Source organism: Saccoglossus kowalevskii, chromosome 7 (assembly GCF_978046115.1).
Source record: "Saccoglossus kowalevskii chromosome 7, keSacKowa6.1, whole genome shotgun sequence".
NCBI classification, from domain to species: domain Eukaryota; kingdom Metazoa; phylum Hemichordata; class Enteropneusta; family Harrimaniidae; genus Saccoglossus; species Saccoglossus kowalevskii.
Window position 1 is genome coordinate 34,140,082 of NC_140647.1, and position 15,530 is coordinate 34,155,611.

The window sequence follows — 15,530 nt, forward strand, 5'->3', positions numbered from 1 at the left end:
ACTATATTTACGTAGCCGGTGAGAATGATGAATTCGGTTGTCGTCAATTATATGGCAGATGTAAAACAAATGAGGCCACATGTATAGCCTCAATTAATATACAAAACAGCTAGGTAAACCGCCTCATACAAATAGACTATATTTTAAAGGGCGGTGGTCGTTGCGCCATGCATGCGCGAGATATTGGTCTTGAAAAAAGGAAGGTTACCAAGATTTAACTAGCTAATTTTTTTTATGGTTGAGAGACATGGAAGGAGTCAACAACGTGATGGTGATTAGTGCATGTTACGCCAGGGTAAAAACAAATGTGCGTATTGGATTGTGGGAAAATCAATGTGTATCAACACAAATGTCGCACATGCGCGACGCGACGACCATCGCCCTTTAAAAAACTGATCCATAAATCAACAAATACTTTGTTGTATGAGTCAGTGTAAACGAAAAAGTAACGTTTCAAATCCCCAAAACAAAAACAAAAAAACAAAAAACAAAATATATAAAAATGTTTGTACTTTTTATTGAAATTGCAAAAAAGTAGATGCGTCGTTTCGACGGGTGATAACCCATTATGTCTCAGAGACGACTGTCCAATCCATTTCGCATTTTTAATGCTGAATACTATTATGTTTCGAGAATTATTTTTGAAAATGGTTAGTTGGAAGGAAACTGTAAAAATCGCAAAAAGATACATCTATCGGAGCTTTAAATGTATAATATGGTTGAAAACATATATATATTTTTTATATTGATGTTCGATACTAAAAATAAAATTAGATTATGATTTAGAATAAAGTGAAAAAATGACGAGTTTTTCTCACACACGACAGTATTCGTTTGATAAAAAATCAAAACCAATACCTAATATGTGCAGTGATTGCTAATGTACGTACCATAATAACCAGTGCGCATGCGTATTATTTTTCAGATATATGCCAAATAATAGTGTTTTCAGTTCACGATAAATCAACATCCAATGTATTTATCAACATATAGTATTAAACAACAACCACTCCAGGAATGCCTTCGTTCTAAAAGAAAAAAAATATCACTTGCAAATATATATCTTCTCCCACCACGTTTTTTTCAAACAAATACTTTACATGTAAATAATTTCAAATGTATTATAAAACATATAAAACGCAATGTTTTATTCCAAAATCGTTTACCCATGCTTCAAATATCGTATGCAATACGACACCCACACACTTTCGTATTCAAGCCATTGATATTTTCAGATCAATTTAAAAGTAAAAAGCGGCATGTACTGAATTAATTTCCTTTAAACTAAAGCTGTCGGTTTGAATTTAAATCCAGATGATTTTCACTAAGAGCGCCCTCTACCTATTCACTTGTTTTTATGTTTTCTTATCAATTCCAGCCATTTTTATCACATGGTTTTTGTTTCAGTGTGGTAATATGCCCTGTAATTCTCTGCTATTATTACTAGCATCAACATTTAATATATTTATGTTTGCCACCATACTACTACTACAACATGATATGTACTTTATGCTTACTATTTCATAAACACTCCGCGAAGCTCTTTTTAAGTCAATTACAAGGTTCTGTTTTCTCATACCCTTTCTAGAAGAAAAAAAACACATACACAATCGAGAAGTGCAACAATGAAAAGCAAGTAATAAACGACCGACAAATATTGCTGGAAAATACATGGTAAAATCCGTAAGAAAAAGTATATATGGACGGACATGAAGGCACACACACGCCCGATTGATGTCAGGTGTTTAGAAAAGAATAAGCACATCGCAACCGGCTTTCACATCGCCTTTGCTCATTTTCATATGTTTATGAATATATATTTATATATTCCGTTGTAGGCATGTGAGTATCCCTTTATCATATGTCTATTAATCAGCTGGGCCGAGTGTTGACAATAAAGTCTACTTAATACGTTATTCCGAGTGAACTTTTGCGTGAATCAGACATCTCTCGTGTAAATATTATATTGGACGTAAGGCAAGTAACGTTGAATTCTTCTGCAATAACCATTGTTACAATAGAATACTACATCAAAAACATTTAAAAACAGATCTGATCAATAAAATGTATTTGTTTTCGTTATTTTTTACATAATTACTATGTTTAAAATGTTTTTCTTTTCAATAAACTCGTTTTCATATTATAAGTATATGACGCATTCAACGGATAGCCTTCGTTTGCCACCTAGTTGACCAGACTTAAACATGTGTGTAAAGTTTTCATATTATAAGTATATGACGCATTCAACGGATAGCCTTCGTTTGCCACCTAGTTGACCAGACTTAAACATGTGCGTAAAGTTTTCATATTATAAGTATATGACGCATTCAACGGATAGCCTTCGTTTGCCACCTAGTTGACCACCTAGTTGACCAGACTTAAACATGTGTGTAAAGTTTTCTAGAGGTCAATAAACACATATTGAAATGCCAAGATATAATATTCTAGCATAATACATATTTCGTAAAAAGAGGAATTTTTTATCGGGTACAAGTACATCTACTTGACCGCTTTCACAGGTTTACTATTTAGTATTATAAGACCCGAGAATCCAAATATCAGTGTTATTTATTATACAACAGTGTAGCGCATCAGTAAAAAAAATAGTACTGGTCTTACTATATGAATGTTAAACCTCTCATTGACTATCGTCTATCACTGGATTTTTTGACTGTCGGAATCTAATGGAAATTCTTAAAACTTTTGAAACTATTGACACATACCTAACACACGCAAAAAATGACGAAGTGTAATAGTGTGAAAGCATACAATGCACTGGCACATACCTAACGAAAATAAAAAACACCAAGACACGGACCAAATAAATACATGTTATAAGCAAATTCATACAGTTCTAATTACATACATGATTACGCCAAGTCTCTTTAAATATCTACAGTATTCGATAGATTGCTCCATCCATGTTGATAGGTAAACAGTCGAGTTCATCTCACAGCTTGATTTTTGAAACGTTATCCCATTTTTGCACGAAATTCTTATCGGGTAAGGTTTTACATTTTTAACAATTTCTGAAGAATTAAGGTACCAACATACATTGTCTAAGCATGCTACCATAACAACTTATATATTGTCTGAAAGCATAAATATAAGCAAATACAGTAGTGCATGATAAACGAAACCAGTGTTTGTCAGTCTGACGGCCAGTATCCTATTATGTTTTATTTTACTATTCCGAATATTGAATACACCATTTTATAACTCTATAATTTGCATTCGTGTGAATTACACGTGAATTGCACAAAATGTTGACTTTTAGAGAATGTCTGAATCACAGTACAATTTTTAACATATTTTACCCCTGTTGCTCGTGTTTTCTCCTGTGTATCTGTTTTAGATTTGGCTCAAGAGGGCGCCCTCTCTAAAAAATCCAGCTGATTTGTTATGACCTACATCCCCGCCCACAAATGGTAACGTCCAAAATATTTTGACTTCAAAAATGGCGGTGCCAGTAATCGAATGGAACGCCTTGTTGGTTATTTCGTCTCCTAATTCTGGGCGTTAGAAGGTAAGTACCAATAGATTATACAAATATTCACACTTATATATAATCGATCATTTGTACAGGCGACCCTGAATCGAAATGCACTTTCTATGAACGATGGAAACGTGCATTCTTTGAGACCACTCGCGTCGGACGCGCGACGTAATTTCCAATTCCTTTAGATGAATACCCAACGATGACGCCTCTCGTTTACCCGTTACCATAGCTGCGGAGCCTTGATCTTGTCAATTGCGCATGGCCTTGCATTGCTTAATCATTGCCTCAACTTGTCACTATACGTATTCATATGTTATTATTTATGATTATGCGTGGTTTGTTTATGGATTGTTATCGTCGGGTGTTTAACGCAAACGTAACTTGATTAAGTTTGTTTATGTACGTGTGTTGAAAATAATATTTATACAATGGTGTCGTGAATTCGTACCGGTACTTGCATGGTCATCGTGATCACAGTTTTGTTGATGTTTTACGCGTAACTCTATTGTGTCAGTTGGATAAGTAACGTTTTTTGTTAGTAGTACCGTGTGAATCACTTTATTTTTAACACAATTTAAAAATGACGACCCCTACCCCGACCCAGATGAAAAGCCAGATCTCGGGTCCAATTTTCCTATAAATTACGTGTATGAAAATAGAGTATCTAGAAATCATGATTAGTTCTAGCTTGTTTTCTGTGAATCGTTATGTTTGCGGATAGCGAAACACGCTCTATAAGGTCTATGGTTATTCTTTGACACTACCACTTTAAATGGCTAGCTTTCAAGTTCAAGTTGAGTAGCAGTAGCCCCAGAACATGGCCATGCTCAGAACAAAGGTTGAAGCTGGTCCAAATGAGAAATAGTGAAAAATATAATATCCCAGTAATGATAATGGAGGGTAGACCCAAACATTTTTCGTGATAGTACTGTAACCCAGAGTGCTAACCTTGAGTTAATTGGTCTCCTTTACTCATATTGCCATCAGCTGACCAATGTCTGCAAAGACAGGTTTATGTACTGTAAAAGGATTAATTATTCACTGGATTTCAATTTTGCTTATTTTGCTGTCTGGAAAATGCGCTAAATTAAAACCCAGTGAATATGTAAAATTTAGCATAGAACACCATGAGCGGATTTAGAGGGGGCCGAGGGGGCTGCGGCCCCCCTATTTTTAACAACCAACAGGGCTTTGCGCAATCGGCGCTCGCGAACCTGGCCTTTGGCTAACTTATCACCCCCCTATTCCAGAATCCTAGATCGACCCCTGAACACATTATCTAAATGACGAATCCGTGAATTTAAAACCCACTGAATATGCCTGAAGTGGTAAATCAGCGAAATTTAAACCCAGTGAAAATTAGTAATTTTACAGTATATAATGTTCCCATACATACAAACTATTTTAGATGTAAATTCAAATTCAAACTCAAATAAGAAGGTATGATTTTATTTTGATTTTTCTAAAATTCAAAAATTTTGGAAAAAAAATTAAAAATTTCCTATAAACCACATCCATAGGTAACCTGAAACTAATGGGCCAGTTTTGGTTTTTATTATTTTAGCTTAGCATGTTAAATCAGTTAGATTAAAACTTGCATGAAAATAATAATTAATTGTTCTATATTCTAATTTTTATTGTTAATTGTTAATATTGTTGATCTGATTATCAGGCTGTATAGCATGCTTTACGCTGTGTCTACACCTAGCTTTGTAATGGCTTTCTGCATTACTACAAAACTCTGGTATTTGGAGTATGTATATATTTGTACTTTTCTAATAGAATCAGCAAGCACCCATAAACCAAAATTGTCTTTAATTAGTTTGAACAAAGACTTCAGAGCAAATATGGTGCACTATGTCTATATGTTTTGTGGGAGATGCAATTATTATAAATGAGATATTAGCATCTGTTTATTTTTTATTAACTGCTGTTTGAACCTGTAGTTTTACAGATAGCTGTGTATGTCTGTAATTACATTTCATTAACGAAATGAACATGATTAATGAATCACAGTGTGTCTGGAGTTAATTTGTCACGTGTCAATTAACATGGCACTGAGGGGATTTCCTCAATTCACAGAATCTAACTCTGACATGCGGCTTGCAATTTTACCAGGACATGTGTATGTCTCTTTCATCTTGTTCTATCTATCATTGTCCTAACAGTCTTAATGAAAACATCATCAGATTTTCCTGCCTAAATTTTTCTGCACTTTTTGTTTATATTCTTCAGTATTTTCGGAAGTGAACCCTAATTCTGTGGAGCCAACAGACAAAATTTGCGTCAATTTTCAGTTTTTACTCCAAAAAATTGGCTATTTTTGTCCCAATATTCTGAAGGAAAGTGCAGACTATAAATGGGACTATTTTGTGAATTTGTGATGAAAGGAGGGAACTGGTGGTGAAAAGGTCAATTGTGCATTTACTATGTGGTTACAACTTATGAGAAGTTATTTGTGAGTTATAACAATATAGTTGTTGACTTATTAAATCATCTGTGTTTATTAATTAATTACTACTAGACACTAGTGGCTTTCCTTGTCCACAAAGTCTCTTTAACTGCCTATTTTTCTAAATACTGTGTATGAACATTACTGTTCACCTGTAAGACCAAAACAGGTACTTTTGCAGCTGGTTTGGTGAAAATAAAACTTACATGCATGATATCTTGTAGTTTGGTAAAATGGTGTGCTTCAATAAAAATCAAATGTCATTCATTGTATTGAGAACAAATCAATATAAATAATGGTAACCATGGATATGGAATCTATTAAATCAATCTTTTTGATATTGAGGTGAATTTAGCAAGCAGTACTATACTTGATGTATATCTGTACTACTGTAAAATACTTTATTTTAGCTGGAATTAATTTTGCTGAAAAGATATTTTGGATATTTTGTATGGAATTTATTTTCACTGATTTTTGACAAGTTAAATGTAAAATATAGGAAAAAAAAGTATATTTGCTGGGTTTTATTTTCACTGAATCATTCCTTCAGTGAAAATAGGGAAAAATTAATTCCAAGCAAAAATAAAGTATTTTACAGTATTCTCAAAATAGTATTTTTTCATAATATTTTGTTCATTAACCACACAACAGAATATTGTTTACTGTGATGCCAATAAATGGTTACAAGTAAATGTTAATTTGAAGTGAGTCGATTCAAGATTTGTAGAAGGCTCATCTTTTTGGCACAGGTTCAAAATTGTAAAATCGTTAACACGTACATTTCAGATTGCATCTCTGGTAGTTTACCCAATTATAATATGCAAATGAGAGATTGTATATTTGTAGCTAGGTTCCCTTTCAACCAAGAAATAATGTTGTTTTTTTGTATTGCGCATGTAGGAGTTCAATGATGCGTTTTCTATACTGTTGCCAAGTTCAATCTTTTGTTGTTGCTTACTTGCCAACTGTGACAGTGATCTGGGACAGGTTTCGAGGCTTATCCATTGACTGTGCATAGTTTTCATATTTCTACCATACATGTATATATACACTGATACAAATGTACATGTATGAAGGAATAAGGTATGAATTTGTAATCTAACGTAATGATGGGTCACTGCTCAATGCGATACTACTGCGGCATTACTGCTGTTTGACACTCTTTTATCACTGGACATCAATCTGTTTTTATATTATATGTTGACAAACAAGCTGAAATCTAAGTATATTTATTTACACGATTTTAGGTCTTTTGTATACATGATTTTCTGATTTAGGGTTTGTAATGCAGTCACTGTAGGGAGGGGGTGTCTAAAGGGTTGGGTGGGGAGGTGGTGGTTTGCTTTATTCTCTGTATGTGGTCTCTGTGAGGGTCAGTACATGTAACTGCAGTCATTATTTTATTTTTTGACTTCTTCTTGAAAACTACAAATCTGATTGCTTTGATACTTGGGCAGACCTCTCTTTGATTTGTTTATTTCGTGATATCTTTAATTCTGTAATTTTGATGAATACTTTTGTTATTTTTGGTAAAAAGTGATATTTTCGACTTCTTGTTAAAAAACAGCAAGTTTGATTGCTTTTATACTATACATATAGGTACCCCCAGGTAGACCTCTCTCAGATTTGTTCATTTTCCAGTGATATCTTCAGTTCTTTAATTGAAATGTGCATTGCTAACAGCGGAGCTATTTCAGACGAGAGACTGCTTGTGTCAATATAGTTTTTAGACAGACACTATTTATTTGAAGGTCAGTCACTGTAGGGGATGGGTCGCAGGTGTGGACACTATATGAAGTAATGTAGTGACTCTACCTGTACATGGATTAGTTAGTTTTCTACCACTGCAAGCTTTCCTATTTTAACATTTGATAATCTGTGTTAATGACAACTGACTGTGACAAAATCAGTGAAATTCCTCATATATAACATTTTTCCATCTTAAAGTTGTTTACACTAAATTTACATTATCCCAAAATGATGGCATCTTTAGTTTTGGCATGAATAATGAGTACCTAAAATGCAATGCACAACAGCATAACAATTGCAATGCCGATATGGGGGTCCAAGTGCAATGCACCATGGGATATAAAAATTGCAACGCGTTTTTGAGACATGTATCTGACAATTGGGCTCTTGCTTGAATCCATAGTAGCATTATGGGTCAACCAAAGAAGTCTTTCGTGATTGCCATATCTCACTAGATAACAAAAAGCGAAAATAACAATAGGTTTTCAATACTTGTCTAGAAGTCATATGTTGAACTGCTTTAGTAATGTTAAGGTTGCACATAACAATACCAATTGTTCGTGGTTTGTTCCCTGTGGTTTCATGCTTAACAACATATCGAGTCTCAAGGTAGAAATTTATTTGTTTGCAGATCATCGCACTATACATGCAGTGTGTGACTTATATGCACGATTGAATTCATTGATTCATTGATTGATTTTAAATAAGTTACGTAACATTTGTTTATGCGAATCCAGCTTCATTAACTACATACCCTCACATTATGCATGATGAAATATACTTCCCAAACTTTGAACTTTGGAGTGCCAAAATTTAATTTCTGTGTTCTCTCACACATAAACCTGCCCACAACTTATTTAATGGTTTTTCATAAATTTTAATCAAGACCTGTATTCAATAGGAAATTATATCCATATGGTCCAAAATTTGCTAAGAAATTTGAGAAAAATGGAAATAAATGGGCAAATTGTGGCACATAGTTTGTTATAAGTTATAATTTGATGTGTGACATCAAAACAAGATTTAAAGCACAGTCAGTGCAGTTTAGACTAGTTGGCACAGTGCCAGACGAATTGTTAGCGATGATTGAAACTCCATACATTGTTTGAACTAGACTGACAGGTGTAAAGGGATGTACCCTCCCTGGATCAGGTACTTGGATAGGTAGGCAACATTTTTTTTTTTTGCACGTTGTCAACTTTGTAGTAATAATTAATGGAATTGCTATTAATAAAATTCTTTAGTACATGCAGTAAATCACGTACTACCGGTATCTCTGTATCTAGCACATTCTAGTGTGGTGAGGTATTTGATACAATATATTGACCCGTATATGTGTATATACAAAGACTAAATAAGAGAGCAAAGTAAAGGAGTGGAATGTTTTAAAATACTGACCTAGAAATAACATACATAAGTTGTAATTATTTAATTAAATAAACTTGATTATAGGGAACTAAATAGAAGTCAAAGAGAAAGAAAATGGCCTTGTAATCAAAGTTGTTGGATTTAGATAAATTTATCTGATTAATGTATTTGTGATAGTGTGTTAGCATGGCAACGACAATTCTTAATTTCTCAGTTAACATATCTTCATTATACAAATTAGGAATACGTTGTAAGAATAATATTATGTGCGTATCTTGTCTACGTACTACTAATATTGGAGTTATGACCTTTGACATCGATAGTTTCTCTATTGTTCTTTTGTTTCTGTTTGAGGTGAACATAGCTCGGTATTGCAATAAAATTGTCCACAGTTAAACCGGTATTCCCATTTTGTTTCTGTTTGAGGTAAACATAGCTCGGTATTGCAATAAAATTGTCCACAGTTAAACTGGTGTTCCCATTTTGCTGTAATTGTCCAATGACCGTGACTCTGCAAATCAGATTCTTGCTGCAGCTTGCTCTGAAATTTTGAAATGTACATTTTGTTGATTACTTTGTATTTACACCTGGATTTACCATATTGTCTCTAATAGAAGTGCTTGATTGTCCAATAGAAATGGCACGGCTCGACGACCACCGTGTTTTAAGTTATGTAAATGTGGTATTGTACATATGTTTATGATCAATTAATCATGTATGTTAATTCAATATACGAGAAGTACTGAGGTATGTCACACTTCAAACATATATAGTGCAATAATTCACATTATATAAGCACCTGTTTTGGGCTGGTGTTAATGGGGACAGAAAGAAGTAACCTAAAATGTGGCGGTCATTGCTCTATAAAACCATGCCAAAATAAATGCAACTTTAAGACATATACTGTGCATGTACTAGATGACCTGCAAAAGGTCACACATCCTGGCACTTTTTTGGGGGGGGGGTACAAATCGACTGTCTATGAAAATTTCTCAATTATTTTCTCCCAAAAGGTCACACATCCTGGTACTTTCTGGGGGTAAAAATTTCTTGATTATATTGCCAACAATTGCAGGAAAATTAAGTCACTGAAGTTCAAAAGCATTTTAACAATTGAGGTAAAATATTGAAAATCATTGCCATTATAGGACAACAGTACCCCCAAAAGTACCAGGATGTGTTACCTTTAGAGAAGGTATATTGGTTATCTATTTTAGTAACTTAATGTCCCAGTGAATGAATAAGCAGAATTTTGTTAACTCGCTCTAATCAATTACACCGATGTGTTCTAGCTCGCCTAGTATTAGATTCTATAAAACAATAGAAAGAATTTACATCACAATGGTATCTATTGTTTGAATAACAATGGATTAAATTATTATATCCAATTTTATTGCAATTTAGGTAATATTCTCAGCATTCATTTGAATTAATGACATCACTGATGACATATAATAACCATAAAAGTTGTCTAGTGGCTACTATGAATAACTATACCATCCCAAGCATCTCCACAGCTGTTTATCCCTGTATGGTGAGTACAGTTGTATTAGAAGCCTCATCCCTAGTAGAAGCCACACCCATTCATTTTGAACATTTGAGAACCAAAAAATTCACTATTTCTCATATGTGTAGATGCTCTAATATAAGCCACATCCCGCATTGTACCATTTTAATAGAAACATCGGCCTCTAATATATATTTTAGAGTAAATCATTTTAATGACTTTATACCAATACTTTGTAATACTATTGTTCAGGATATTTCTGATTTCGAACTGGTAATGGTGAAACCGCTTTCTCAATGTGCACTTCATTATATAATCAACTCATCCATCCCATCGCATTCTCTTATTTTGAATTTGTAATTAAAATATTTTGTTCCAAATATAGTAAGATGCAGGTACCCCAGTCAGCATCATCCAATTACAATGCAAATGTTGAGAAAACTTTTCACTTATATTGTTCAAGTGTCCAGGTGCATGCATTTTTTTGTCAACCTTTAAAGCAATATATAAAAAAAATACCATTAAATAGTAATTAGGTTTTAATCAACAACAAAGTGGATACAGCGTATATACATATATATTGTGTGTGACTCATAATTTAAGCCTGGTAACCACACCCTGTGTAGTGTGTAGACAGATATGTGAAACTCAGCAACATATATTAAGTGACCTACTTTAATGATATAATAAAAACATTTTATATCGTATAATATGAAAAACACCAATGATAAGTAAGAAGTTTGCAGGAAAATTTTAATAGCTTACATGATTTTTAAAGTTTTTTTTTGTGTTTTCATCAAAATTTAATGATTTTTTCTTTTGATTATTTTTAGATGCATGAATGGTGTTACCCCCACCTCCATTGTTAAAAATAGATTAATCAGAATGCAAATCATTTTCCCTTTTATGCAAATTAGCCATTCTTTTAGTTCAAAAATAATAAAATGAAAATAAAATAAATATTGTTTAAAAAAACATCTAACTGGGAAAACTTTTTTGAAAATTAAATTAAATCAACTTGAGGAAACAATTATTATTGTTATAAATTTAACAGAAAAATATGAAATACATGTTTGATGTAAATACTGTGGATACAGGGGCTGCATCTACATGTATAGCTTGAGGAAATCGGTGTGGGTGTGTATGACGGAGATAAGAAATTGACTTTTACCTACTGCTGAAGATAACTCTTAAGGCAATAATTCAATTTGCTTGGCACACGTCATGTACAATATACATGTGATGGAGCATAATTGCTTTTTAATATTGACAGTGCACTGAATGTGGATATGTAGATTGAAATGGATGTTTTCAAACTATGGTTTCAACTTCTGTACACATCATCAACTGAAAGCCTCCAGGAATGACCAAAATTGTCGGCAGGGGATGGGTTATAAAGCATTGATTGAAACCAATGAGTACAACTACTGTTTTTAATTTTGTTACATACATATAAAGGACATATGTTAATTTATAATGTATTTTTATGTGATATTAATAATATTTTGTTGAAAGGCATGAAAACAATTTCAAATGTTCACAGAAGATTTGTGACAAATGTTAGTAAAATATTGGCTTTCAATAAACCATTCATGTTCAAATTATTATACATCTGTCACCGTAACGCCATAAGTTACAGCGTGCCAAAATTTTGTGAAATTTTACGGGGTATTTTCATCCGACCATATCAGGTAATGCAAATTCCAAATATGAAATGATTACGCATGTACTAGTAAGTGTCTCTAAAAATAAAAATTTGATCGAACTCCACGCAAAGAAGTTTGCTTATTCTGTTCAAAATTTTTTGGATTTCAGCATTCCCATGATGTATCTTTTGAAAAGATGTATAATAATCAGGTTATTACGAGGATACCTCAAAGTATGCACTCAGACAGTTTGCTGTCGCATCGACCTCCGCTGCACATCTGTCGATACTCCCACTGTACTGTCTTTGTGCATACTTTGAGCTATCCTAGTAATAACCTCATATTATTACAAGTGTGTTACATCAACATGTGTAAAATATATTTTTTTTTTTTTTTTTAATTTGAATGATAATTATGTTGCTTTATATTTTTCACATCTTCAAAAAAATAATAAATCTTGCATAGTAGAATTGATGATTTCATGTGTTGGACCAGAATGCTGCTCTACTGCCTTTCTTACATGCATGTGTGAACTGCTTGGTTTTAAATCTCGAGAACTAGAATTAGGCATTGATTCTGCACATGGTACAAAATACTGCATGTCAAATGTATATAGTGAGATGATTATCACTCTAAAGAATAAATCCTGAAAAATTCCAAATTTTATTTTAATTATATAAATTATATAACACCTAAATATCTGACACATTAATTCCAGTTGTTTCATCTGAATAAACATTAACCTGCAATTAAAAGATCTTTGTGTTTAATTCTTCAAATAATTCAAAATGTCTGCTGTATGCATTTGTTACCTAGGTGACAGTTTGTGGTCACCTAGTAACCGTAGGCAGCTCAGTTATTGTGATAATGAGGTTGTTTGGCAAATTGCCAGTTATTTAAAAGTATTGGTCTAAGCATTTAGTACATTCTGTATCACAGTCTGAAGACTGGATTTTATTTAATGTATTTGATCAGCAATTGATACAACTACGATTCATCTTTTCAGTGGTATTTATTCATTTTATTTCATTGTTATAACAAAAATGCCATCATTTCTAGTATCTTATCTTTGAAAAGCAATTCATATATAGCATTTTGCAATTGCACCATAATAATTTTCCATAATCATTTACGTAATAATAACAATACTTTCCTATTGGCTACAGGCACTGACCAAAATAAAGGAAAAACAAGTTTGGAAATAATTATTCAGATTTATTTTGTGAAAGTGACAAAATTTGACATTGGCATTCAAAGTTGTTGTAAATCATCTCATCTGAAATTTGTGTTAGAAGAAACATTTGAAATGTAAGAATTGAGAGTTGTTTTAATCTGATTAAAAAGAGATCTTTGATTATTGAACTATTTTTTTTGTGTGTGGTCAAGTCAGTGAACAGTGAACTTGTAGAGAAAAAGTGTGTCTTAATTAATATTAATTTTTTAGCTCTGCTGTCATCGTGTCAACTTTTTTTTAAACGATATCTGTTTCAAAATAATTGATTTTATTGCATTTATACTTGTTACATATTTTTCTCCATGAGATTCGATCATTTTGTGATGATATCTTCTATTCTCTATTTTTAATGAATATTTATGTAATTTTTGGTAGTTATTCTCTGATAATATCGAATAAAATTTGATAATAACTCTAATGGTTTTTATTGGGTCTAATAGAGGATATTATTAGAACCACCTTCCAAGTGGAAATTGTCTGTTTGATTTAATAGAAACCATTAGAGTTATTATCGATTTTTATTGGATATTATCAGAGAATATCTACCATAGGTGATAATAAATCTAATTAGATATTTTCGTGTTCAATGCTAATGCTGTCTTTGAAAGTACCATTGAAAATTCAATCAATGATTTTGTTTTCTTGGCAGTGCAATTGACTTCTCTCCTAGCCATCGTTGTTGTGATTGAGTACAGGTAACAATTTTCATGAATATATCCATATTTAGTCAATGATAGTGACAAATACATAATACTGGCTCTTATTCATACTGTAGTTATAGGCCAGGCTACCTTGGGGTTAAAATTAGGGTCAGCACTGGCACCCCTTCCCAGGCATCACTTATTTGGGCTCGGGTTCACACAAGAAATTTAGTCAAGCCTAAAATTTGGGTAAGCCTAAGGCCTGCCTTTTTTCCAATGTAAAAACCACTTATAATGCATGCACTTAATATTGACAGACTGTGCTTTGCTGAAACAGAGGAGTTATTTTGACTGTCAGACCGCTTGTTTTTCTGACAGTCTTTTTTAATGCCTCATCATTGTTCCCGTAAGATTGGTTTCTGATTGTTGTACTACAAATACTATACACATACTGGAGGGTAGAGTTTAAAAACTACACATGTATACACAATTTACATAGTGACAGTGGCAAAGTGGCAAAAATCATTTCCAGTTAATGGTTTTACCTTGACAAAATGTAGTGTTGTTTTGTTGGTTGGTTGAAAACTTTTGATAGAAGGAAAAAAATAGAAAAAGAATGTACCTTTTTAAAAAGGAAGCTATTTGTTTTTTTGTTTGCATAAATGGGGTGCATCATGGGAATACAACGTTGCAAGATTGGGCTCCTTTATCAAATAGTTCACTGGATTTAATTTTAGAAGAGTTTTAGATTGACTGGTTTATATTCACTTGATTTTTAAATTTTAGCACTTTAGCCATCAGCGATACAAGACAAAATTAAACCAAACTATTAAATAATTATTTAAAGTAAGTGTACCAACAATTTGAGATATCCATATAACTTTTGAAATTATCCTCTCAATGAGACTTGGTGCATTATTGCTAACACTTTCGTTGCATTGACCCAATTAATTATACTACCCCGGTACATTTAATATGACAAGTAATTATGGGGCAAACTTTTTTTTCAAGAAGAAAATAAAATTTGTTTGTAACATTTGATGGTGTCGAAAGGATTAAAGATTTATCCCTATATATATAAAATTAAACCTTAAATCCTTGCAGACTTAGTTAACGTGGTATCCATGAAACCTAAGGTGTGTACCATTGCATATAGACCTTGAAAATCCTGAGTTGTTCAGAACTGTGCCATTCACCCACAACATACAGACCTTAGTTGTGTGGACACGTTCATTATTTTTGGTTTGATTACTGACTTGGCTTGATTTTCCCCAAAAATTATACTTGTTCATTTCAAATTCTCAGGCAAAAGATAAGCAGCCCACTTTCTTCTTGATGGAAAAGGAGGACCCAATCCTGCTACACATATCCACATATTTACACGTACTGAAAATATAAAACAGGCTTTGATCAAAATGAATTTATTTATATGAC

General features: G+C 32.9%; 1 protein-coding gene across 1 annotated transcript in view; it reads left to right on the forward strand.

Annotated features, from left to right (window-relative positions):
- Positions 1 to 3,447: 3,447 nt before the first annotated feature.
- The window catches only part of LOC100374274 (uncharacterized), a 46,435-nt gene continuing 34,352 nt past the window's right edge, over positions 3,448 to 15,530 (forward strand). Inside the window, exon 1 of the mRNA XM_006817117.3 lies at positions 3,448 to 3,526. The gene's annotated coding sequence lies outside the window, so the exon portion shown is untranslated. The remainder of the gene's footprint in view (positions 3,527 to 15,530) is intronic.